Source organism: Arabidopsis thaliana, chromosome 5 (genome assembly GCF_000001735.4).
Source record: "Arabidopsis thaliana chromosome 5, partial sequence".
NCBI lineage: Eukaryota > Viridiplantae > Streptophyta > Magnoliopsida > Brassicales > Brassicaceae > Arabidopsis > Arabidopsis thaliana.
Genome location: NC_003076.8, coordinates 12,000,154 through 12,023,237, shown reverse-complemented (window position 1 = coordinate 12,023,237; position 23,084 = coordinate 12,000,154). Strand labels below are relative to the sequence as shown.

Sequence of the window (23,084 nt, the reverse complement as noted above, 5' to 3'; positions counted from 1 at the left end):
ATGCTAATGTGATGACAAATGGATGCTCAAAATATGTAAAATGCACACTTATCAACTCCACAGACTTAGTCTTTGCTTGCCCTCAAGCAAACAATTAAGAACAAGCTGGAGGTGAGGTTTGAAAGCAGAGACTCAGAGCCAAAGCACCAGATAAATCAAATTAAATCAATGTCCAAGTTGGTAGTTATAAGCTGCGATATGATCGAATTCTACTCAAAAACGTTAGCTAAGCCTTGTTATTAATCAATCTGACTCTTATGCTCGACCTACACATGTTTTCAAATCTACCAATCCTTTTAACATTCATTAGTTCTGGAACATGAATCAAGCAATGCATCATCAGTGAACTCATTTGGCTAAGGTATAGGTCAAGAGACAAAGATGGTAGCTTCTTCTGTATGAACATCCTCATATGTCTAGCAGGGACATGTGAGACTCTCTGCTCACTAGGCTCTGGCATGTCCTGACTTGGCTCAGGCACTCAAACTCTTGCTCTCCCTCGCTGGAGGTACATCCTCACTACAATGATACATGGTCATACTCCACTTCTCTGTCTTCGTCCATCCCATCCTCGGTAGCTTCTTCTGTATGAACATCCTCATATGTTGCTGAGCGTTCTCGTAATAGAGGTTATCGAGCTCAAGCCTGAAATCAATGTTATCTCCCTCTATTATGCGTGTAACCTCAGAACTAGCGAGAAGGATGTTGGCTTTCTTATCTGTAGAGTGCTCAAATTTGAAACGATGCATGTCGCCAACCATTGCGAACTCAAGGATTTCGTAGTGATGTAATTGCTCGATATCCATTTCCCGTGGTTCAAGTCCATCAGATGTCTTTGGGACTCCACAAGCGATCAGAATCGGTGTCACAACACCTCCTATGCAAAGAGCGCCTCGTGCTCTCTTGTGGTTATTGTTGACAGACCAACTCTTGTATCCACACAGGTTTATCAGAAGAAGTATAGAGAGATATGTGTCATTGGTTTCACCTTGGAGAGACATATTGTTCTTGGTTTGGCGGAGAGTGCCTTTGAGAGCCAAAGCGATCATCTCCATATCAGAATTGGTGACAATCCATGTTATCTCTCGGGAGTAGAGGACATTAGCTACATAATGCTGGAAGTACCTGATGATAAGACTGCGTATCTGATTGCTCTTGGATCTAGAAGAATTCAGCGGTACAGAGCTGCCAATGGTGATCCATAAATCTTTCAACTCTTATCTGTCAAACTTGGGCTTAGTACCCGTTCCACTGGGAAACTGAACAATCCTTCCATGCGCTTGATTGATAGCATATAACCCTGACCATACACATAGAATTGCAAGAATCTCACTCCTTCACTTTCCAAATCATCAGAGGTCATACCTTGGTAAAGCTCCACTTGTAGTATGGAAAGAAACTGAATCGTTTATTATTCATAGGCTACATATGAGTAAGCCATCAAAGTGTCCAGGTGCCAACTCTGGTACATGTGCTGAACATCCTCCAGTAATCCAAGCTGTGCCAGCGTAGTCGAGCAAGGATATCTTGTGCAGTAGAACTCATTCAGCTTGAAGAGCCTGATATACTCCTCAGCTGGCAATACATCAGGTTTGTGCAGAAGTTCTGTGGCTCTGCGAGTATGCGTAGGCATATACTCGTCCTCCAGATCCTCATCTATCAGCACATACCTCTTTGTCATTGCTCTCTTCCCTCGAGCTACCTCAGCTTTTCTCCTGAAGTTATCATATTCTCTCTGTTCTCTTTCTGGCCTTGAAGATGAAGACTCAGCCTCATCCATGTGATAGTCAGGATCCATTGACGAACCGTCACTGTAATTAGATTGAGAACTCAAAACTCAAATGTCAATAGGTTAGTCTTAAAGAAAACAATGAAACCAGAATCGTTATCAACAGAGAATGAAATAGACCAAGTTCGTCGAGTATAATCTAGTACTCGAGTAAATCGATGCATTCCCGAGTTCTTCTTTCACAATTTGAACCGAGTAGAACATGAGGTCGAGTAAAGTTGAGGAAGTCGTGTACAACCGGTGAAATTAGGCAGTCGAGTACTTCGATGGTGAGCCGGAATTGGCGAGGACAGAATCACGGATCGACGGTCGAGTAGCAGAGATGGTGAACTTGGTAATGGTAGTGAGGCGTTAAAGTCGAGTGGTCGGAATCGAGTAGTTCTCGGCTAAAATCGAGTAGTTCTTGAGGTTTCGACGGTGAATAAGACAGGGAACTTGACTGCAGCAGCGTAGAGGTGGTCGAGTAGATGATTCTTTTCACGGCAGTCGAGTATGACGAGTGGTGCTCCGGTGTGTTTGCTCTTCGCGGTCGAGTAAATTCGTTGGACGAGAGAGAGATGGCGATTTATGACGAAGGAGAGAGATTGGAGTGTCGGTGGATGGATGAAAAGAGATTGGTCGAGTAAACATACTTTTTGTTAGGATGAGGGCAATTTCAAAAATTGTTGTGGAGATTGAATTTGTGATTCTCTTTCCATCTTATTTTCAGGGAGAAAACGAGTGTGGTCCACGCTCTGTTGTTTTGTCTTTAAGCACTGTTCCCTGTTAACTGGGAAAACCTCAGGAAATCCTGAAATCCTCTACAAATCTCTGTTGGTCGAGTAAACGGTCGAGTATAAAGGATCCAAATCATCAAATTTACTCGACTACAGATCCTCATTAGCATGTGGCCAGTGTGATCGAGTGACATCTTGGAGCTCCAATTGAAACCATGTTTATGCTGGATTGCACACAGACAATCGATCTCTACGGCATGCGGTCGAGTGAATCTCTGAGATTGGATCCATTACACTTAAACATTGGCGGTTATCTCCTGAAAACACTAGTAAAACGCATCAAAAATAACAAAGAAAACAAAAAATATGTACAGAGAAAGGCATGGGACTTCCTCCCAAGTGACCTTGTTTTAAGTCATTAGCTCGACACCATTACTCCTTTAACCATCAAGAAGTTCCGGGAGATGAACCGACGTCACCTCTGGAAAGATTTGATCTGCTAAGTATTTCTTGAGCCTTTGACAATTTACTGTGAAATTTTCACTCTTACCAGCAAGAGTGACTGCTCCATAAGGGCGGACTTCACTGATACAAAACGGACCAGACCATCTAGACTTAAGCTTTCTTGGAAAAAGTTTGAGGCGAGAGTTGAATAGCTGCACCTGATCTCCAACTTGGAAATCCTTGGTGATGATCTTCTTGTCATGGAAAAGCTTGGTCCTCTCCTTGTAGATTTTAGAGCTCTCATAAGCTTCTAAACGGATCTCATCAAGGTCACTAAGTTGGATCAACCGCTTCTCCTCAGCGGTATTTATGTCAAAGTTCAGTAGTTTAACCGCCCACATATCTTTGTACTCGAGCTCAACAAGTAGGTGACATGATTTTCTATAGAGAAGATTGAAGGGAGTTGTACCAATGGGGGTCTTGAAAGCTGTCATGTAAGCCCACACTGCGTCATCGAGCTTTGCAGACCAGTCTTTCCTTGTAATCCCAACAGTCTTTTCCATAATTGTTTTTATCTCCCTATTGGAGATCTCAACATGCCCGCTTGTCTGTGGGTGATAAGGTGTAGCGACCTTGTGCTTTACTCCATGCTTCTTCAGGAGGTTCTCGAAAACCTTGATGAAATGCTTTCCACCATCACTGATTACTACCCTCGGAACTCCAAATCTCGGGAGGATTATGGTCTTGAACAGTTTCAGCACAACTTTCGCATCGTTAGTAGGACTGACCATAGCTTCGACCCACTTTCATATGTAATCTACGGTGACCAGTATATACTTGTTACCGTATGAAGATGGGAATGGACCCATAAAATCAATTCCCCATACATAAAAGATCTCCATTTCCAAGATTGGGTTCTGAGGCATCTCATTTCTTCTGCTAATGTTGCCCTTTCTCTGCTTGAGCGTCTTTAAACATTGTTGGCCACCAAAAATCTACTTGCAGAATCTTTGACACTGTCTTGAATGTCGCGAAGTGGACACCATATGCAGAGCCGTGGCAATGTAGCAGGATACCATCTACTTCATCTTCTGAGACGCATCTCCTGTAAATCTTATCTTTATAGAGAGTGTAAAGGTAAGGCTCATCCCAGTAGTAAGGGTGTATGTCCCTGAAAAACTTCTTCCTTTCATAACTGGTCAACTTGGGAGACTCTACTTCGCATGCCAAATAATTGACGTGATCAGCATACCATGGAGATCTTCCCTCAATAGCACTCAGTTGGTGGAACTCTTTCCCACTGTAGCTCCCACCGAAGAATTCTACAACCATGAGTTGCTCTTTTGGCATTGAGTCGTCTATTTGAATAGGTTCTTCAATTCTCATCCTTGCCAGATGGTCAACTGCACCATTTTCAATGTCCTTCTTGTCTACTATATCCATGTCAAACTCTTGCAACAGAAGTATGCATCTCAACAGTCTTGGTTTAGTATCCTTCTTGGCATACATATGCCTCAAAGTTGCATGGTCTTTATAGACAGTGACCTTGGATCCAACCAAATAGCTTCTGAACTTCTCAAATGCGAATACAACAGCTAGAAGTTCCTTCTCAGTTGTTGCATATTAATATAGCTCAAATTGCCTTAAGCTTACTCCCTCAAATAAGAGATCGTCGTTAGCACTTTGATAATAGGTTTTTAGTCAATTATCCTAAAACACCAATCATGTCATTGTAGTATTTTAGGTTGTCAATCCAAATGGGTGTGATGCTAACAATCAAGATGTGATCAAAAGTCACTAAGTCAAGCCAAGCATAACAGGTTTTGGTGTGTTCCAGCAGTCCTAAGTGAACATGCAGAAAACAGAAAATCAAACAGAAACAGTAAAACACTCGACCAACACAGCTCTTTCCAGAACTCTGGGTGAGGTCGAGTGACAGGTCGAGTAATAGACAGGAAATGAAACAGGGATACTCGACTGCACAGTCTGTTGCAAGACAACTGGGTGGTCGAGTATCAGATCGAGTAACAGTAAAGAATTGCAGAAACTAAGCAACAGATGACAATATGCAGTAAACAGTAGTAGAGTAAACAAAAAAATCAATCAGATAAAGAATTCCTAAGGATGGGATAATTGAGTAGTTTCGTTTCCTCAGTTTACAGGTGATTGACATACTCAATAAATTAACCCTAGACAACAAGTTCATTAACCAAATCTAAGTGCCACCGCAACAGAGACTCTCAAGCTAACCTAGTCCTAGACTCAATCACCATTGACGAGAGCTAACCTAACAGGCATTACGAATCAACAAGTTAAAGCCAAAACGCTCCCTGCAACAAATACCTTGGTACAGGGTCACAAATCTTTGGAATTAGTGGTTTAGACATTTCATCGAACACCTTTTGGGCGCGGAAATGTCTGGGCTCAAATTCCAGTTGATCAGAAAGCAATAGGCATTAAGAACAACTAATCCAGAAGGGATCTATCAATCAATACTCAATCACCTAGCATACTGAGAATTCTACACTACTCTAACCCATCCTCAGAAACCTATTCACTACTCAGACATCATAACAGAAAGCATAAACGTTGAACAGGTTGAAGACATGATAACAACAGTGTAACAGTAGTGTGATAACAGAATGAACAACAGTAAACGAAAATCAAGAACCAAAGCTGAATACTGAATAGATAAAGAGAAATCCGGATTACAAAAAGTCTAGAACACAAGGTCTGCGGAAATAAAACTAGGTAAAAACTTCTTGTCTGCGAAAATGAGAAGTACATGCTACTTATAGCCAAATATCCCGAAACCCTAATACTCAAAACGACGAAGTATTTGGACGGGTTAAGAACTGTACTCGACCCAGGTGGTCGAGTGAGAGGTCGAGTGAATAGCTGGAGTCTTCTTTTCTTCCTTGTGCTCGAGTGTCTGGTTGAGTGCGGAATGAAGAAGGCTCTGAAGCTTGTCATCGAGTATGCAGTCGAGCGGTGTGATGGAGGTACTCGACCTCTAGGTAGAGTGATGAGGTCGAGTAGTGGTCTAGCAGTGAAGGTGAAGGCACTCGACCTGGGGGTCGAGTGAGGTGATCGAGTGGTGTTAGAAGATACTCGACTTCCAGGTGGAGTGAAGAGGTCGAGTGGTGAAGTGAAGTGGTGATGTCCTATGCTCGACCTGGGGGTCGATTGGTCTCTTGGGATCTTGAAGCTCCTGCTCGACCTCTTGGTCGAGTGGTTTGTCGTGATCAGGTCCGCTTCTTCCAGATGGCTCGTCAACAGCTCCAAATCACCTGAAATCAACGCAAATATGCAACATGCATGCAAAACTATCCTAAACATGCAAAGTGGTGACAAATGATGTGAAATGGTATAAAACAGTGATGATATGATGCTAAAATGATAACAAATGGATGCTCAAAACATGCAAAATACACACTTATCAACTCTCCCAAACTTAGTCTTTGCTTGCCCTCAAGCAAACAATCAAGAATAAGCTGGAAGTGAGGTTTGAAAGCGGGGACTCAGAGCCAAAACACAAGATAGACTAGATGAAATCAATGTCCAAGTTAAAAGTTCTAAGCTGCAAGATCGAATTCTACTTAAAAACGTTAGCCATGCCTCATCAATCAATCAATCCGACTCATATGCTCGACCTACACAAGTTTTCAAATCTACCAATCCCTTTAACATTCATTAGTTCTGGAACGTGAATCAAGCAATGCATCATCAAAGAACTCATTTGGTTAAGGTAAAAGGTCAAGAGACAAAGATGGTCCCTTACAGAATAGGCTTCAGTAACAGGGGATCTCTCAAAAAATGATTAAGCTTTAGTAGAATGCTAAAGGTAAGTCCCAAGCTATGCCTACAGAGATAAGATCCCATCTACCCAGAGTACATCAAATGAAGCACTAATGGTAATCCCATCTCCAATCCCAATACAAGAACTAAACTCTACCCTTTGCATTCATGAATCTTTTAAGCCCTTTTTCTAATCATTCTTTTCTTTTCTCTTAACTCTAGGAGAAGCTTTCTCAACACTTTGTTACATCTAGCGGATTTGGATTTCTTTAACAACTAAAGTTCCTGTTTTTAACATTTTAAAGCCAAGGGCTTTTGCCCATCTCCAATAGCTAACAAGAACTCTTTCTTTTCTTTACAAATCCCAAAACCTTTACTAGACTTTTTCTGCTTCTTTAGCTTACTTCACCTAGAGTCTTCTACCTTTTCTTATCATTGAATCAACCCTTTTTTTTTCTTTTAAACACATCCCAACCCAAAGTATAAGCGCCCACCTAATCCTATCTAGTCCAAAAAATGCGAACTAGAACTACATGAGACACTATCTCTCTCGTTACGAACCTAACACTTTCTACCAAGCTTAATCGGAATAAGACCTCACAAACACTCACAAGTGATATAGGGCTTGAAAGAAAGTCTAGGTTTGGGTTTGGGTTAACTGCTCTAATAAGGAGATTCAGCTACTTGGATTAACAAGAGTGATCAAAATGAATAAGAGAATCCAAGTATTTTAGGGTATCCATGAGTTCAAATTTGATGCAGACATGATAATTAAAGATCAGATTCAGGTTCAAATTGATAGGGAATGGTATCAGATCATGACAGTGTGGTCGAGTAGAGCAATCTAGGCATGGTTCAAGTTTTTTTTTTTTTCAAATTCATTGACTATGCAACAGACAACTAGCAACGAGGGCACTGAGTTTATCCGGTGAATCAAAATGCTTACAAGGCTATCTCATCATCATCCCCTAAACATATGCAACAATCCTAAATGAAACACTCTAGACTCGATCCTAAATGTGATGCAACTACATGAACACTCTTTTTTTTTATGAAATCATTTTCTGAAATTTTTCAAATTTTTTTGGTTTTTTCTATGCCTTAGATGAATGCAGACTCAAAATTATACACAATGCAACACACACTTCCTGAGCCCTCCCCCAAACTTAAATCACACAGTCCACTGTATGAATAAACTTGGAAGAGAGTATTCAGGACAAATCCAATCACAGAAACAAAAAATAAAGAAACAAATCACAACATACGGTATAATACAATGGTGAAGTGAGGCGCTTACCTCAGTCAAAGAATGAACGTAGTTGCTCGTCAATGGCTGCCTGCGATTGCTCCCAAGCCATAGAAGAACCTCCTTGTTCCGAATCAGCTCCAGCAGGTGGGTACTCGACCTCATCAGCTCTGTGGCGGCCAGCACCGCTCTGAGGAAACTCGACCTCTCTCCTTCTGCTGCGGCCAGCACCGCGGTCACGTAAACTACGAGACTACAGAAGTCGTCCGCTCCTACTTCTAGATCGAGTGAGTGTGGTCCTCCTCTTCCTCCCAGATTCATGAGGCTCGAATGAAGAATGCCTCGCAGGGACATGCGGAATCTCCTGCTCTCTAGGCTCAGGCCTGCGCCGACTTGGCTCGGGCGCGTCATATCTCCTCGAAGGCATGTCCTGAGGGAGATGTCCCTGCGGAATAGCTGTAGTGGAAGAGGAGCAGCTGAGCTTGTCCTTCAGAAACTTGATAGCCCTTAAGCACTTGGCGAGTAACTTGTCCTGTTTCTTGCACCACTTCTGCAGCTTGCTGTTGTTCCTGTGAGCTTCGCTCAAACTTTTGCTTTCCCTCGTAGGAGGTATATGCTCACTGAAATGATACATGCTCGTGTCAAACTCCGCCTCATCTATATCATCCGTCTCATCAACATCTTCTGTTGTAGCTCCTTCGGTGTGACTAAACTCCTCGGTTGGCGGACTACCCTCGAAATAAAGATCTTCAAGCGCAGGCTTGAAGTCAATGTTCCTGCCCTCAAGAATCCTAGTAGCGTCAATGCAGGGGAGAAGAATGTTGGCGATTCTAATCGATGAATGCTCGAACCTGTAGCGGTGAAAGTCGCCAGCCATGTCAAACTCCAAGAACTCACATCTGCGCAAATGATCTAAGTCCATCATCCTCGGTGCTAAACCTGGTTCCTTGAGCGGGACTCCACAAGTTTCCAGAATTGGCGTCACAACGCCACCCACGCATAGTGCTCCTCTCACCTTCTTCTTCCCGTTTGTCAACGCCCACTTCCTGTATCCACACAGATGCATCAACAGAGGCATTACTGGTGGTGCGTTGTTGAGATCACCTCTCAAGACATTCTTCCCCTTCGTCCGGCGGAGAATCCCTGTAAGCGCATAATCTATCATCTCCATGTCCGTGTTAGACATGGTGCCTGTAGACTCCCTGGAGTAAAAGACGTTGGCGACTGATGGCTGAAAGTAGCGGATCACAGGACTTCGGATTTGGTTGCTCTTAGACCGCGCTGAGTTTAGCGGTAGATTGTTCCGTATAGTGGCCCACAAATCCTTAAGCTCCTCTCTGTCAAATCTGGGTTTGGTTCCCTTTCCACTAGGGAAACCAAACAGTTCTTCTATCTTCTTGATCGAAAGCTGATACCGCTGTTCATTCACTGAGAACGTCAAGAAGCCTAATCCCATGGTATCCAGCTCAAAGTCTGTGAGTGCTTCATACATCTCCACTTGCAGCGTGGAAAGAAACTCGATTGTCTCCTCCTTATAGGCAGGGTAAGGGTAAGACATGAGTGTCTCCAGATGACACTTCTCGAACAAATGCTGCACGTCCTCCAGTAACCCCAGCTGGGCTAACGTCTCATAACACGGATACCTTGTTCCCCAGAAGTCATTCATCTCGAAGAATCTGATATACTCCTCCACTGTAACCTCGTCGGGTTTGTTCAGCAGCTTCGTCTCCCTGCGCCATGACTCTGGCTCATACTCAGTCTCGATATCCTCATCAATCAGCTCATACCTACTTGACATCGCCCTCTTTCCTCTGGCGATTTCAGCTCTTCTCTGATTATGTCGGGCTGTAGAGCGTTCGAGTTCATCCCTGAAACTCTGGTAAACATGTTGCTCTCTCGGTTTAGCGGACCAGGACTCAGCTTCATCCACATAGAGGATTCTCCACTGTAGTTACTCATGATGAAACCTGAAAACAAATGTAACTCAAAAATAAACGTTAATACGTTAGTTCCAACAAAACCAAAAACACAAACCAACCGAGTAAACCGATCGAGTGTACCAAATTTTTTTTTTTTTTTTTTTTTTTCGGTTTGGTGAACTCGCGGTCGAGTGATTCCTTGGTTGTGCTTGGCGATCGAGTGATCTTGAGAGGCGAGAGATGGTGAAGCGGTTTGAAAGAGGTCGAGTTTGTTTGCTTAATCGAGTGAACCGGCGATGACGAGCTTTCGTGGGGATGAGAGCAGCGGCGATGGAAACGATGGAGAGGCGTTGAGAAGCGGCGAGATCGAGTGACTACGCAAGGTCGAGTATGTTGAGAGATGGCGGTGAGAGCGATGAAGCTGTGAAGGAGCCGCGGTCGAGTAACTAGTGGGTTTGAGACGAGCTGCGGTGGTGATTCAAGAGATCGAGTGATAATGAGATGGAGAGGCGGTGTGTAATGGCGAAGTAAAGTGGCTTTGAAAGGAAGGAGAGGAGCGGTCGAGTGAACTTGAGCTCGCGGAAGAGATGAAACGGTGGTGTTGTCGAGTGATGGCTGGACTCGAGAGATGAGAGAACGATGGTGATAAGGAGTCGAGTGACGTTGTTGATGTTGGGGAATGACGAAGTCGAGTGTTTGGTGATGAGAGACGATCTTGAAAGAGATGGCGAGGAGCGGTCGAGTGGTAGCTTGAGACGGTGGTGAAGAGGCGAGTGAGAAGCGGTCGTGTGCCTGGCTTTGATGAGGATGGGTTTGTTGGTTGTGATGAATAAGGGGAATGGGGTCGAGTTTCATAGGTGTGGGGATGGTGATGGCGTCGAGGTCGAGTAGAAAAAGAAAAAGGGAGCGTTGATTTAAGAAGGATGGGGTCGAGTTTATTTGGTTATGGAGGAGAAAACAAGGTCGAGTGATGGAGGTGATATCGAGTGATGGAGGTGATATCGAGTGATGGAGGTGATATCGAGTGAAGGTGGGGTTGCGTGGTGATCGAGTGGGAGTGAAGAGATTCCATGTCTCTTGGTCTCTTGCATGGAAGACATGGGCGTTAACGGCGGGTCCCTCGTTGTCTTCTTGTCTCTTCTCTGTATTCTCTGTTCACTAGAAAAACTCTAGGAAATCCCGCAATCCTCTGTAAACTTGAAAGACTCCCTGGAAGACTTTGTAGCTTCTGTTGGTCGAGTAAAATGATGATTAAAATTTTTTTAGGTTTTTAAACATCACTCATACTCGACCACTATACTCGATCTCTAGGCCATCAGTTGAGTAAAAGTTTTGAATTTTTACTTTACCTTCACGTACTCCCTTCTTCCTGAGAACCACAAACATAACCAAAACAAATCAAAAATAACAAGAAAGTAAAAATTATTTACAAGGATAGTCATGGGACTTCCTCCCAAGTAAGCTTGTTTTAAGTCTCTAGCTTGACTCCTCACACTTATCAAGAAGAAAATGAACTGTAGAGAGGGTCAGCATAATCCTCTCTGATACCATCATCATATTCAGCGTCCTCCCTCGAGAGGTTTGCAGCAGAATACTCAATCCCCCTTTCTTCAAAATATGCTTCCTTCTCTTCTGGAGGATAATCTGTATCTTGAGACCATCTTGAAGTGAATTCTTTTCTCGGGATAGTGTTAATCCCGCCTTTAGGTTGAGCTTCCTTCTGCATCTGATTCAGCTTACTCCTAAGTTCCTCAATGGTGTGGGCCAGCTTCTCTATAGTTTCATTCTGCTTATCAGACTTCTTTCTAAGTTCTTTCACTCTTTCAGTCTCATATCCTTCTCCTGAGATCGCTCTATCATTTCCAGAGGTTCTTCCATCTTCGGTTGACCCTTGTGGAGTTTTGTTGATGCCAAACTGCAACTTGATATGCTTTCCAAGGTTGAGACTTATTTTCTCTTCCCTGACATCTATCACTGCTCCCGCTGACGCTAAAAAGGGTCCTCCCACTATTAAGGGATCCTTATGCTCTACTTCCATATCCAGCACCACGAAGTCTGTAGGCACTTCTACGCCATTAATCATGAATGGTAGGTCTTTCAGCATGCCGAACGGTTTTCTAGAAGACCTATCCGCAAGGATCAAAGTCAGGTCACAAGGTTTATATTGAATGAACTCTAACCTTCTTGTCACAGAGAGTGGCATCAAGCTAACAAAGGCTCCGAGATCGCACAGACAATCGCTGAAAGCAAATTCCCCAATGGAACATGGTAGAGTGAAAGATCCAGGATCTTCTAACTTCTCTTGAACAATCCTCTTATCAGCAGCTCGAGATGGAGTGGCATCACTTTCATCATCCGAATCGTGATACATCTTGATCCTCTCCAGTATCAAATTTCTCACATCTTTGTGAGGATCAGGAATCAGGTTAAGAACTTCCATTAGTGGCATCACTGCTTCAATCTCGTCCAACTGCTTCGCTGCAATAGACTTGTATCTCTCCATCCATGCTTTCCTGAATGTCCACGGAAGAGCACGTAAGGGTAGTGGAGTAGGTTTGAATCGTTTTACCATTCTCTCGATTATGGCGGCCTTCTCTTCTGAGATGGATTGAGTGAGATGGCGAGAACCAGCGGAATGGTTGAATTCAACAACAGAGACTTCAACCTGAGTAGAAGCCTCTCCTTCTTGAACATCACTGTCCTCAGTGATGAAATCAGGGTCAGGTCGAGTTGGCAGTTCTCGATCCTGGCAGATGGTGATGGCGTGAGCGGTTGCATACTCTTTTGGATTCTGTATGGACTTCCCTGGAAGTCCTGTAACTTTTGGTGCAGAGGTAGATGCTGATTGGCCTTCCAAGTATCTGACTTTGGTATTCAATGCCTCCACTTTGGCATTCAGGTCATTGTAGCTGCAGTCCAGCTTATGGTGTAATTCAGATAATTTCTTAGCCATTTCCATTGAGCTAGATGCTTGTCCCTGTAGCAGCTGCTGGACCATCTGTTTCATTTCAGCATCAGGAGCAGCAGGACCTTGGTTTTGCTGAGGTGCAAACCCAGGTGGTGGTGGTTGCTGGTAGTTCCCCTAGAATTGCTGCTGAGGAACGAAACCTTGGTTGTAGGGAACAAAAGGTTTGTTCTGACCTTGTTGTTGCTGTGGAGGGTACACCTGATCCTGAGGATTAGCAACGTTTGTGCTGCGGTAGGAGAGGTTGGGATTGTTGGTTTTGAAGTTGTTGTATCCTTTGTAGCCACCCTGGTTGTTGTTGATGTAGCTGACTTCTTCCAACTGGTTACTGCTCGTCATCAACAAGGAAGTGCACATGCTTATGCTGGCTAAGAAGAATCCTGTCCAGCTTGTCATTCAGCGCTTTGATCTCCTTCCTGTGTTTGTCATCAGAGTCAGCTGTTCCTCTGACGGTCCTATCACAGTCCTCGTTGTAATTGCCATCTGATTGGGCCAACTTCTCAACCAACTCCCAGCCTTCTTCAACATCCTTGTTCTGGAAATTCCCATTGCTGGCGGTATCCAGAAGCATTCTGATGCGTGGTAGGACTCCTCTGTAAAGAGTGCTGAGAAGAGAGGCTTTAGTAAAGCCATGATGAGGGCATTGGTTGGTGTAACCCTTGAAACGCTCCCATGCTTCACAGAAGCTTTCACCAGTCTTCTGTGAGAAACCAGAAATCTCATTTCTGAGTCTTGCAGTTCTGGCATTGGAGAAGAACTTTGACAGAAAAGCCTTCTTACAATCATCCTAGGTGGTGATTGAGTCATGGGGCAGATTCTTCTCCCAGATATGTGCTTTGTCGCCCAAGGAGAATGGGAACAAACGGAGCTTGAATCCGTTTTCACTGACACCATTGATCTTCGTTAGGTTGCAGAGCCTATCGAATTCATCAAGGTGGTCGAGTGGATCCTCCATTGGCAAACCATGGAATTTGTTCCCCTGAATCATCGAGATGAGACAACTCTTAATCTCAAAATTGTTGTTCTGGATAGCAGGAGGTGCAATTCCCTTCCTCTAACGGTGATCACGTGGTGCATCTCCAGCACCAATGTTGGCATGGCCATTTTGTTGATTCTGTTCTTCAGCCATAACGAGTGGTTGCTGAGGTACAGGGTTGACTGTGGTTCTCCTTTTTCTGAGTTCGCGGGCTGTGCGGTTGATGTTGTCGTTGAAAAGGAGGTTCTGGTTGCCTGTTGATCGAGTTCGCATACAACAGAGGTGTACCTAAATCAAGAAGACAACAAGAAAAACATAGTAAGTAACTGAAAAGAAAATTGAAAAAGAACTTGATCTAAGCAAGTCTGAAATCTTAAATGTAACAAACAAACACCCAATTGGCAACGGCGCCAAATTGATAATAGATTTTTAGTCAATTATCCTAAAACACCAATCATGTCATTGTAGTATTTTAGGTTGTCAATCCAAATGGGTGTGATGCTAACAATCAAGATGTGATCAAAAGTCACTAAGTCAAGCCAAGCATAACAGGTTTTGGTGTGTTCCAGCAGTCCTAAGTGAACATGCAGAAAACAAAAAATCAAACAGAAACAGTAAAACACTCGACCAACACAGCTCTTTGCAGAGCTCTGGGTGAGGTCGAGTGACAGGTCGAGTAACAGACAGAAAATGAAACAGGGATACTCGACTGCACAGTCTGTTGCAAGACAACTGGGTGGTCGAGTATCAGATCGAGTAACAGTAAAGAATTGCAGAAACTAAGCAACAGATGACAGGATGCAGTAAACAGTAGTAGAGTAAACAATAAAATCAATCAGATAAAGAATTCCTAAGGATGGGATAATTGAGTAGTTTCGTTTCCTCAGTTTACAGGTGATTGACATGTTCAATAAATTAACCCTAGACAACAAGTTCATTAACCAAATTTAAGTGCCACCGCAACAGAGACTCTCAAGCTAACCTAGTCCCAGACTCAATCACCATTGACGAGAGCTAACCTACCAGGCATTACGAATCAACAAGTTAAAGCCAAAACGCTCCTTGCAACCAATACCCTGGTACAGGGTCACGAATCTCTGGAATTAGTGGTTCAGACATTTCATCGAACACCTTTTGGGCGCGGAAATGTCTGGGCTCAAATTCCAGTTGATCAGAAAGCAATAGGCATTAAGAACAACTAATCCAGAAGGGATCTATCAATCAATACTCAATCACCTAGCATTCTGAGAATTCTACACTACTCTAACCCATCCTCAGAAACCTATTCACTACTCAGACATCATAACAGAAAGCATAAACGTTGAACAGGTTGAAGACATGATAACAATAGTGTAACAGTAGTGTGATAACAGAATGAACAACAGTAAACGAAAATCAAGAACCAAAGCTGAATACTGAATAGATAAAGAGAAATCCGGATTACAAAAAGTCTAGAACACAAGGTCTGCAGAAATAAAACTAGGTAAAAACTTCTTGTCTGCGAAAATGAGAAGTACATGCTATTTATAGCCAAATATCCTGAAACCCTAATACTCAAAACGACAAAGTATTTGGATGGGTTAAGAACTGTACTCGACCCAGGTGGTTGAGTGAGAGGTCGAGTGAATAGCTGGAGTCTTCTTTTCTTCCTTGTGCTCGAGTGTCTGGTTGAGTGCGAAATGAAGAAGGCTCTGAAGCTTGTCATCGAGTATGCAGTCGAGCGGTGTGATGGAGGTACTCGACCTCTAGGTAGAGTGATGAGGTCGAGTAGTGGTCTAGCAGTGAAGGTGAAAGCACTCGACCTGGGGGTCGAGCGAGGTGATCGAGTGGTGTCAGAAGATACTCGACTTCCAGGTGGAGTGAAGAGGTCGAGTGGTGAAGTGAAGTGGTGATGTCCTATGCTCGACCTGGGGGTCGAGTGGTCTCTTGGGATCTTGAAGCTCCTGCTCGACCTCTTGGTCGAGTGGTTTGTCGTGATCAGGTCTGCTTCTTCAAGATGGCTCGTCAACAGCTCCAAATCACCTGAAATCAACGCAAATATGCAACATGCATGCAAAACTATCCTAAACATGCAAAGTGGTGACAAATGATGTGAAATGGTATAAAACAGTGATGATATGATGCTAAAATGATGACAAATGGATGCTCAAAACATGCAAAATACACACTTATCACACTTCAGGGTCGAATTCCACTGAGCTCTCGCTGTTCAAACAATAGACTTATGATGTTATTGAATGAAGTAATTGAATGTAAATGACAAATAAACAAGTAAACGAGTTGTAGATTCAAGTGATTAAAGCATCGGGTCTAAGGAATTGTCTCGGGAGATAGATAAATTGTAGATCTAGCTAATATTAGGATTGTTATAGCACAGTTCTCTAACTCAAACTATGATTCTAGAGTAACCAGTGGCGTTCCGCGAAACTCTCTATACTTAGAGCTAAGATAACCAGAGAAGCCGAGAAATCTTATGCTAAAGCATGCATTGTTATTAAGCTTGATTAGTTCACATAGTATATAAACCAGAGCCCTTCTATGAGCATACCTGTTCTTTCTTAAATGCCTAGGCTCATCAATGATAGTTCTAATAACAAGTACCTATAACGGGCATACCTATTATCTAATATCAAGTTCTAGGGGATCAATCTAAAACTAGCAATAAGAATAATCAAGATGAAGAACTCTAAGAATAATCCTAATGGGTTTTCGATTTACTAATCCATCTAAATCCCTATTGAGACTCCTTAAACCCAACAAGGTAATTACTGAGACATGATAATAGAAACACAAATCATAATCTGAATAGTTTGCATTGATGAATTAAGAATAGATGTAAAGGAGTTAAGAATCCTCTCTAAAAGGATTGGATTCTTCTCTCAACATGTGTAACAATCTCTAAAACAAAACTTAGGTCTCCCAATGACCAAACAATTAGGTATATGATATGAGTCAAATTACCCTAATGACTACTCTCTCAAATAAAGAGGTTGTTATAGCACTTAGGGATCGAATTCCACAAAATTCTCGAATCACACAATAGATTAACAGTTTTTAATAAAGCTAAACAGAAAATAATATAAAAGTAAAAGATAAGAAAGCAATTAAAATTTGTTGTAGATTTAGATGATTAAGATGTCGGGCTTAGGAAAATTCTAAGGAAATATCAGAATAGTAGATCTAGTAGTAAATTAGGAATATTATCAAACTATTCTAGAACTGAAATCACTAATATAGAGTAACCGGTGGTGTTCCGTGATACTCACTACGCTTAATAGTATTGATCCCAACTCTCTTGTAAATCCCTAGAACTAAGCAAGCATTATAATCAGGTTTGATAAGTTCACCTAAGTAATGGACGCTAGCTCGCATCTAAATACTAGGCTCATCTAAGATAGTTCCAGTAATAGATACCTATGGTGGGCATACCTATTATCCTAAAATCAAATTCTAGTTTGTTACACTAAAAGTAGCATTAAGAACAATCTAAGATGAAGAATTCTAAATATATTATCCTAATAGAGTTTTTGATCTACTAATTCATCCAAATCCCTAATGAGAATCCCTAAACCCAACAAGAGAACTACTCAAGCATGATCATAGAAGAACAAAACATGATTGAATAAGAAATCAATGATGAAATTAAGAAGAGAAAAGAGTTTAGAAGAATCTTTTCTAAAGGGAGTCTCCACAGGGTTTTGCTCCCAAGAATAAAAGAGATAATAAGAGTTAGGTCTAAACAATGACCATAAATATCAATATATAAGTCTTAAAATGTCTGGGCCGAATTTGGAAATCTTTAAAACACGAATAAGTTGCGCAATTGAATTACCGTCAGGTATTGGTGTCGCTCGACACCAAGGGTTGTGTCGATTGACACCTACGTCAATTTCCGTCTCCGAATTGCTGCCGCAGCCTAAGTTGTCTGTTTTGCTCTAGAATGCTCTATAATCTCTAAATGCATCCCAAACATGTAAAGACCTGAAAAAGAGTACAAAAGACTCTACAAATAACAAAAAGGACTTTTAAAACTATACCTAAATCATAGCTAAAAGCAGTGAACATTGAGGTATATCAACTCCTCCAAACTTAGCTTTTGCTTGCCCTCAAGCAAAACACAAAAGCCGAACCCGTGGAAGAGGTTTGAAAACATAGGAACTACCAATCTCTCTAGCTTATTACCGTGATCATAAAAACCCAATCCATGCACTAAACAGTTCTAGTCAAATCCTGACGACTATGTAATTCTCCGATAGCCCACACAACATCATAGATTCCATATCAAAGCACTCAATATATCCATTAGGCTCTCATTGCGGGGTCTCATCAATCAAGTTAACGTTTAAGAACCTTCTAGACTCATTCATGTACTATACCATAACCAATCGACCATTCATTTTCTTTTTATTTATGGTATTCTTTCTCTCCCCAGATCGCATACTGGATCGACACCCTCAGCCTTTTTCCAACCTTTGTAATTGACCATTTCAAACAATGTATAATAATGGGGTCATACGAAACATTCCTACCCCTATACACTATCTGAAAATCCTGTCAATCTCTCATTATTATACATTTTTTTATCAAGGGAGATGAATACTTTTTTTTTTTACCACATTAGTCGATTTATCAGGTATGAACAAGGAGTCAAGTCATACGAACACTAACCGTTTTGATGAGGTAAAAGGAAGAGCAGTGAGATTAGCTCCAGCCTTTGTAGATTATGTTAGGAATGGATGTCCTTAAGTTTGTTGGTTGGCCTTCTGGATTTTCCATTAGTCATATTGATTTGAATCTGCAATACTTAAGCAATCCAGGCAATAAACTCGAAAGAGAGATCATCATTCCTAACAAAATTTTGACTCAATAAAATGACTCAAAAAATAAAATAAGAGTAAGAATAAGACAAAAAAAAAAACGTAGATAGTAACAACCTCCCCAAGACTTAAAAGTCACTATCCTCAGTGGCATTTAAATCTATAGTAAGCGAGAAAAATAAAAGAAAAATGAAAAAAAAAAGAAAAAAAAAAAGAAAATCATACTAGTGGGTTGCCTCCCACTAAGCGTTTTTTTATAGTCAATAGCTTAACTTGGCGGAGTTCAGGACTTGGATGGATAAACATGGGACTTATGCTGCAATCTCGCCTTCCAAGGCGGAGTGTAAACAGATCTGCTATGTGCAACATCTGGTGTCGATCGACACTGTTGGTGGTGTCGATCGATACTAACTCTGTTACTTGCAAAATCAGTAGAGGAAACAAGCTCCCGAGAAACTCGATGTTCGTTTACCGGTGAAGCACACTTCAAAGATTTTGAAGAAGTAATAGAAGGATAAGTAAGAGAAGAGATGGAGGAGTAGCTATCATAGGGAACTGAAATAGATGTGGGCTAGGAAGGAGGTGCAGAACCATCTGTCTGTGAAGCACGATAGTGTCGATAGACAGGGGGTGTGGTGTCGATCGACACTGATTCTCTGCAGCTCTCATCTGCCCGTGAATTAACGTTGCCATAATTTTCCTGCAAACTTGTGTCAACCAAGTAGATACTTTCTTCAAGCAGAAAATCATTGATAGGAACGTCATCTTCAACCTTGATCCGTGACAAATAATCAGCAACTCCATTCTCAATCCCATTCTTATCTCGTACTTCGATATCAAACTCTTGAAGAAGAAGAATCCTAGTAATCTTGGCTTAGCATCCTTTTTCTGCATAAGGTACTTGAGTGTTGAATGATTTGTATGCACAATCACCTTTGAACCAACCAGATAAGAGCGAAACTTCTCAAAAGCAAAAACCACAGCTAACAATTCTTTCTCTGTTGTCGCATAATTCCGCTGTGCATCATCAAGTGTTCTACTTGCATAGTGTATAACATGTAGTTTATTGCCTTTCCTCTGTCCCAAAACAGCTCCAACTGCATAATCACTTGCATCACACATGATCTCAAAAGGTAAATTCCAGTCTGGAGGTTGAACTATTGGAGCACTCACTAAGGCCTCTTAATCTGATTAAAAGCAGCATGACACTCAGAGTTCACATCCTTACAAAGCAAAGCTGTTAGTGGTCTGGCAATCTTACTGAAATCCTTGACGAACCTCCTGTAAAATCCAGCATGTCCAAGAAAACTCCTCACAGATTTCACGCTATCTAGTGCCTTGAAACTTGTCATAACCTCTATCTTGGCTTTATCAACCTCAATACCATCACCTGAAACTTTGTGACCAAGAACTTTACCTTTCTGAACCATGAAATGACACTTCTCCCAATTAAGAACCAAATTCTTCTCTTCACATCTAGCTAGAACTTTGCAAAGCTTCTCCAAGCATGCTTCAAATGAAGACCCATAAATAGAAAAGTCATCCATAAAGACTTCCATGAAATCCTCAATCTTGTCTGTGAATATCGACATCATACATCTCTAAAATATCGCAGGAGCATTACAAAGACCAAACGACATACTGCGATAAGCGAAAGTACCATAGGGACACGTGAATGTGGTCTTCTCCTGATCATTTGGATGGATTGGTATCTGAAAGAATCCTGAGTATCCATCAAGAAAGCAGTAGTACTTATGATTAGCTAACCTTTCCAGCATTTGATCAATGAATGGTAGAGGAAAATCATCCTTCCTTGTTGCAGCGTTCAGCTTCCTGTAGTCAATACACATCCTATGGCCGGTAACAGTCCGTGTAGGAATCAACTCATTATTGTCATTCTTAACCACTGTAACACCTCCTTTCTTTGGAACCACATGCACTGGACTACCCCAATCATTATCTGAAATAGGATAGATGATCCCTGCTTCAAACAATTTCATGATCTCCTTCTTAACGGCATCCTTGAGATTCGGGTTTAGTCTCCTCTGATGCTCAACTGAGGGCTTAGACTCATCCTTGAGGTGAATCCTATGATGCTCAACTGAGGGCATACACAAGTCTGGAGAGATACATGTAATATCATCAAGAGAATAGGGAAGAGCTTTGTGATACTTGCGCAGCTTGCTTAGCAATAAAGTGAGCTCTGCCTTGTTTAACGAAGCATTAACAATGACAGGGTAAGTAGAGTTTTCACCAAGAAATATGGACCTTAGCCCTGCAGGAAGTGGTTTTAGATCAGCTTTAGGAGCTTTTTCTGGGCTCCCATCGCCAATTGTTGCTGCTTGGGAAGATGTCCCAATTAACTCCTCTTGAGCAACCAATTGCATTACATGCTCACTCCTATCCAGCAGCTTACCATACCCGTCGGGAACTTTGTCAATTGAGGGAATCAGAGCATGCTTTAAAGGATCAGCAGGTGTCATCTTCATGAGAAATTCGTCAGCCAGAGAAGAGATAGTATCCACATAGAAAGTCTGCCCATCGATGGTAGGCTTCTTAACCACCTTATTCATGTCAAACTGCATTGTAAGATCACCTACATTCAAGTCTATTCTGCCCTTCCTTACATCAATAATGGCACCAGTTGTGGCTAAGAAAGGTCTTCCTAAGATTAAAGGATCTTTCGGTTCTTTCTCATAAGATAAAACCACAAAATCTGTAGGAATGTAGCTAGTACCGACTTGTACAGGGACATCGCATAGGATACCATCGGGTCTACGGACAGATCGATCAGCAAGAACAAGAGTGATTTGGGTACGCTCTAATTCTGTCAAACCAAGCCGGAGCGCAACTGAACATGGCATCAAGTTGACACTAGAACCAAGATCGCACAAGCATCGATCAAAACTCTCGTTAAGGATACCACAATTGAGAACAAAGCTACCTGGATCTGGAAGTTTCTGTGGTAGAATCTTGTTCTGAATAATGTCGCTAACCTGTGTAGACATCGTCATCACAGCTTTCTCAGTAAGCATATCCTTAGTAACCATCCTCTTCACAAACTGTCTGATCATAGGAGAAGACTTCACATCATCTATAAGTGGCATCTCTACAATCAACTTATCCATCATAGCTTTGCATCTAGCATCATCATCAAGCTCCTATTTGAACTTCTTAGGACTCTTGGGAAAAGGAACCTTGGGTTTTGTTACCTTTGCTGCAGCTGAAATCAGGTTTTGGAGAATTCGCAGGTTTGGACTGGGTTGGTGTCGATCGACACCCTATTGGTGTCGGTCGACACTGTCGCGTTCTGTAGTGTCTACCGTGGCTGGTGTCGATCGACACCCAGTAGTGTCGGTCGACACTGGTGTCTGGTCTGTAAAAACTGCAACATCATTTTCTTCCAAATTCACGATTTTGGCTGCAGGAAGCTCTCGTTGAAGCACTGGATTTGGCTGTTTTCCACTCCTTAACTCAATAGCACGAACATCTTCTTTGTTTGTAGTCAATTGCTCGATCCTATTGTTCAATATTTGAATCTTCCCATTCATATCGTCGGATAATGCAACCAGTTTGTGATCAAAATCTGTTGTTTGCTTCTCTTGACCTTTGAGAATCTGTTCGAGCATAGATTGAATCGTCCTAGTGGTGTCGGGTGGAGGGTGGGCTTGGGTAGAAGAAGCATGATTCTGAATGAAGCTTGTAGTTTCCTGAGCCAGTTTTTGATGTGTAGATTGTTGATTGAAACTCATGTATCTCTGTTGATCCATCTTCTCTGAAGTGGCTAAACTGTCAACCTGTGCAACATATTGAACTTGCGTTTTCCTTGCAATGTCAACGCTTTTGGTACTAATGCTGGAAGCTAAGCTATCAATCAAAATTGTTGCATCTTCTGGATATCTTCACATGAAATTCCCATTACTAGCTGCATCCAAAGCCATCTGATAATGCCAATCAACTCCTCTGAACCTCACTAAAACCATGATGCGGGCAATCTCTCTGATATCCTCGGAACCTGATCCAAGCAATTTTAAATGCTTTAGCTGCTTCTTGAGAGAAGGTAGAAATCTTCATTCTCAGCTCCTCGGACCTTGCATCATTATAAAAGTTGTTGAGAAAAGCAACCTTTATTTCTTTCCAAGTTGTTAGAGATCCAGGCTTCAACTGCTTAAGCCAAAAAGATGCTTCCCCAACAAGAGAATATGGAAAGATCTTGTAGGGAAGATAGTCATAAGAAACACCCTCTACCTTAATGCTCGAAATTAAGTCTTCAAACCGCTCAATATGATCCATAGGATGCTCTTGTGAAAGACCATGGAAAGGATGCATACTCACAAGAGTATATAATGAAGAGATGCATACGTCGATTTCCGTCTCCGAATTGCTGTCGCAGCTTAAGTTGTCTGTTTTGCTC

The 23,084-nt window shown here is 42.0% G+C and overlaps 7 pseudogenes across 7 annotated transcripts; all 7 read right to left on the bottom strand.

Annotated features, from left to right (window-relative positions):
• Positions 1–361: 361 nt before the first annotated feature.
• On the bottom strand, positions 362–1,747 carry AT5G32408 (annotated as a pseudogene; the record flags this gene model as incomplete). The annotated part of the gene is made up of 1 exon: positions 362–1,747.
• Positions 1,748–2,947: 1,200 nt separating this feature from the next.
• On the bottom strand, positions 2,948–4,572 carry AT5G32406 (annotated as a pseudogene; the record flags this gene model as incomplete). The annotated part of the gene is made up of 1 exon: positions 2,948–4,572.
• A 945-nt stretch (positions 4,573–5,517) lies between these two features.
• On the bottom strand, positions 5,518–6,288 carry AT5G32405 (annotated as a pseudogene; the record flags this gene model as incomplete). Its single annotated transcript has 1 exon — positions 5,518–6,288.
• A 1,775-nt stretch (positions 6,289–8,063) lies between these two features.
• AT5G32404 lies at positions 8,064–9,938 on the bottom strand (annotated as a pseudogene; the record flags this gene model as incomplete). The annotated part of the gene is made up of 1 exon: positions 8,064–9,938.
• Positions 9,939–11,417: 1,479 nt separating this feature from the next.
• AT5G32402 lies at positions 11,418–14,126 on the bottom strand (annotated as a pseudogene; the record flags this gene model as incomplete). Its single annotated transcript has 1 exon — positions 11,418–14,126.
• A 790-nt stretch (positions 14,127–14,916) lies between these two features.
• Positions 14,917–15,924, bottom strand: AT5G32400 (annotated as a pseudogene; the record flags this gene model as incomplete). Its single annotated transcript has 1 exon — positions 14,917–15,924.
• A 2,939-nt stretch (positions 15,925–18,863) lies between these two features.
• AT5G32386 lies at positions 18,864–23,084 on the bottom strand (annotated as a pseudogene; the record flags this gene model as incomplete). Its single annotated transcript has 1 exon — positions 18,864–23,084.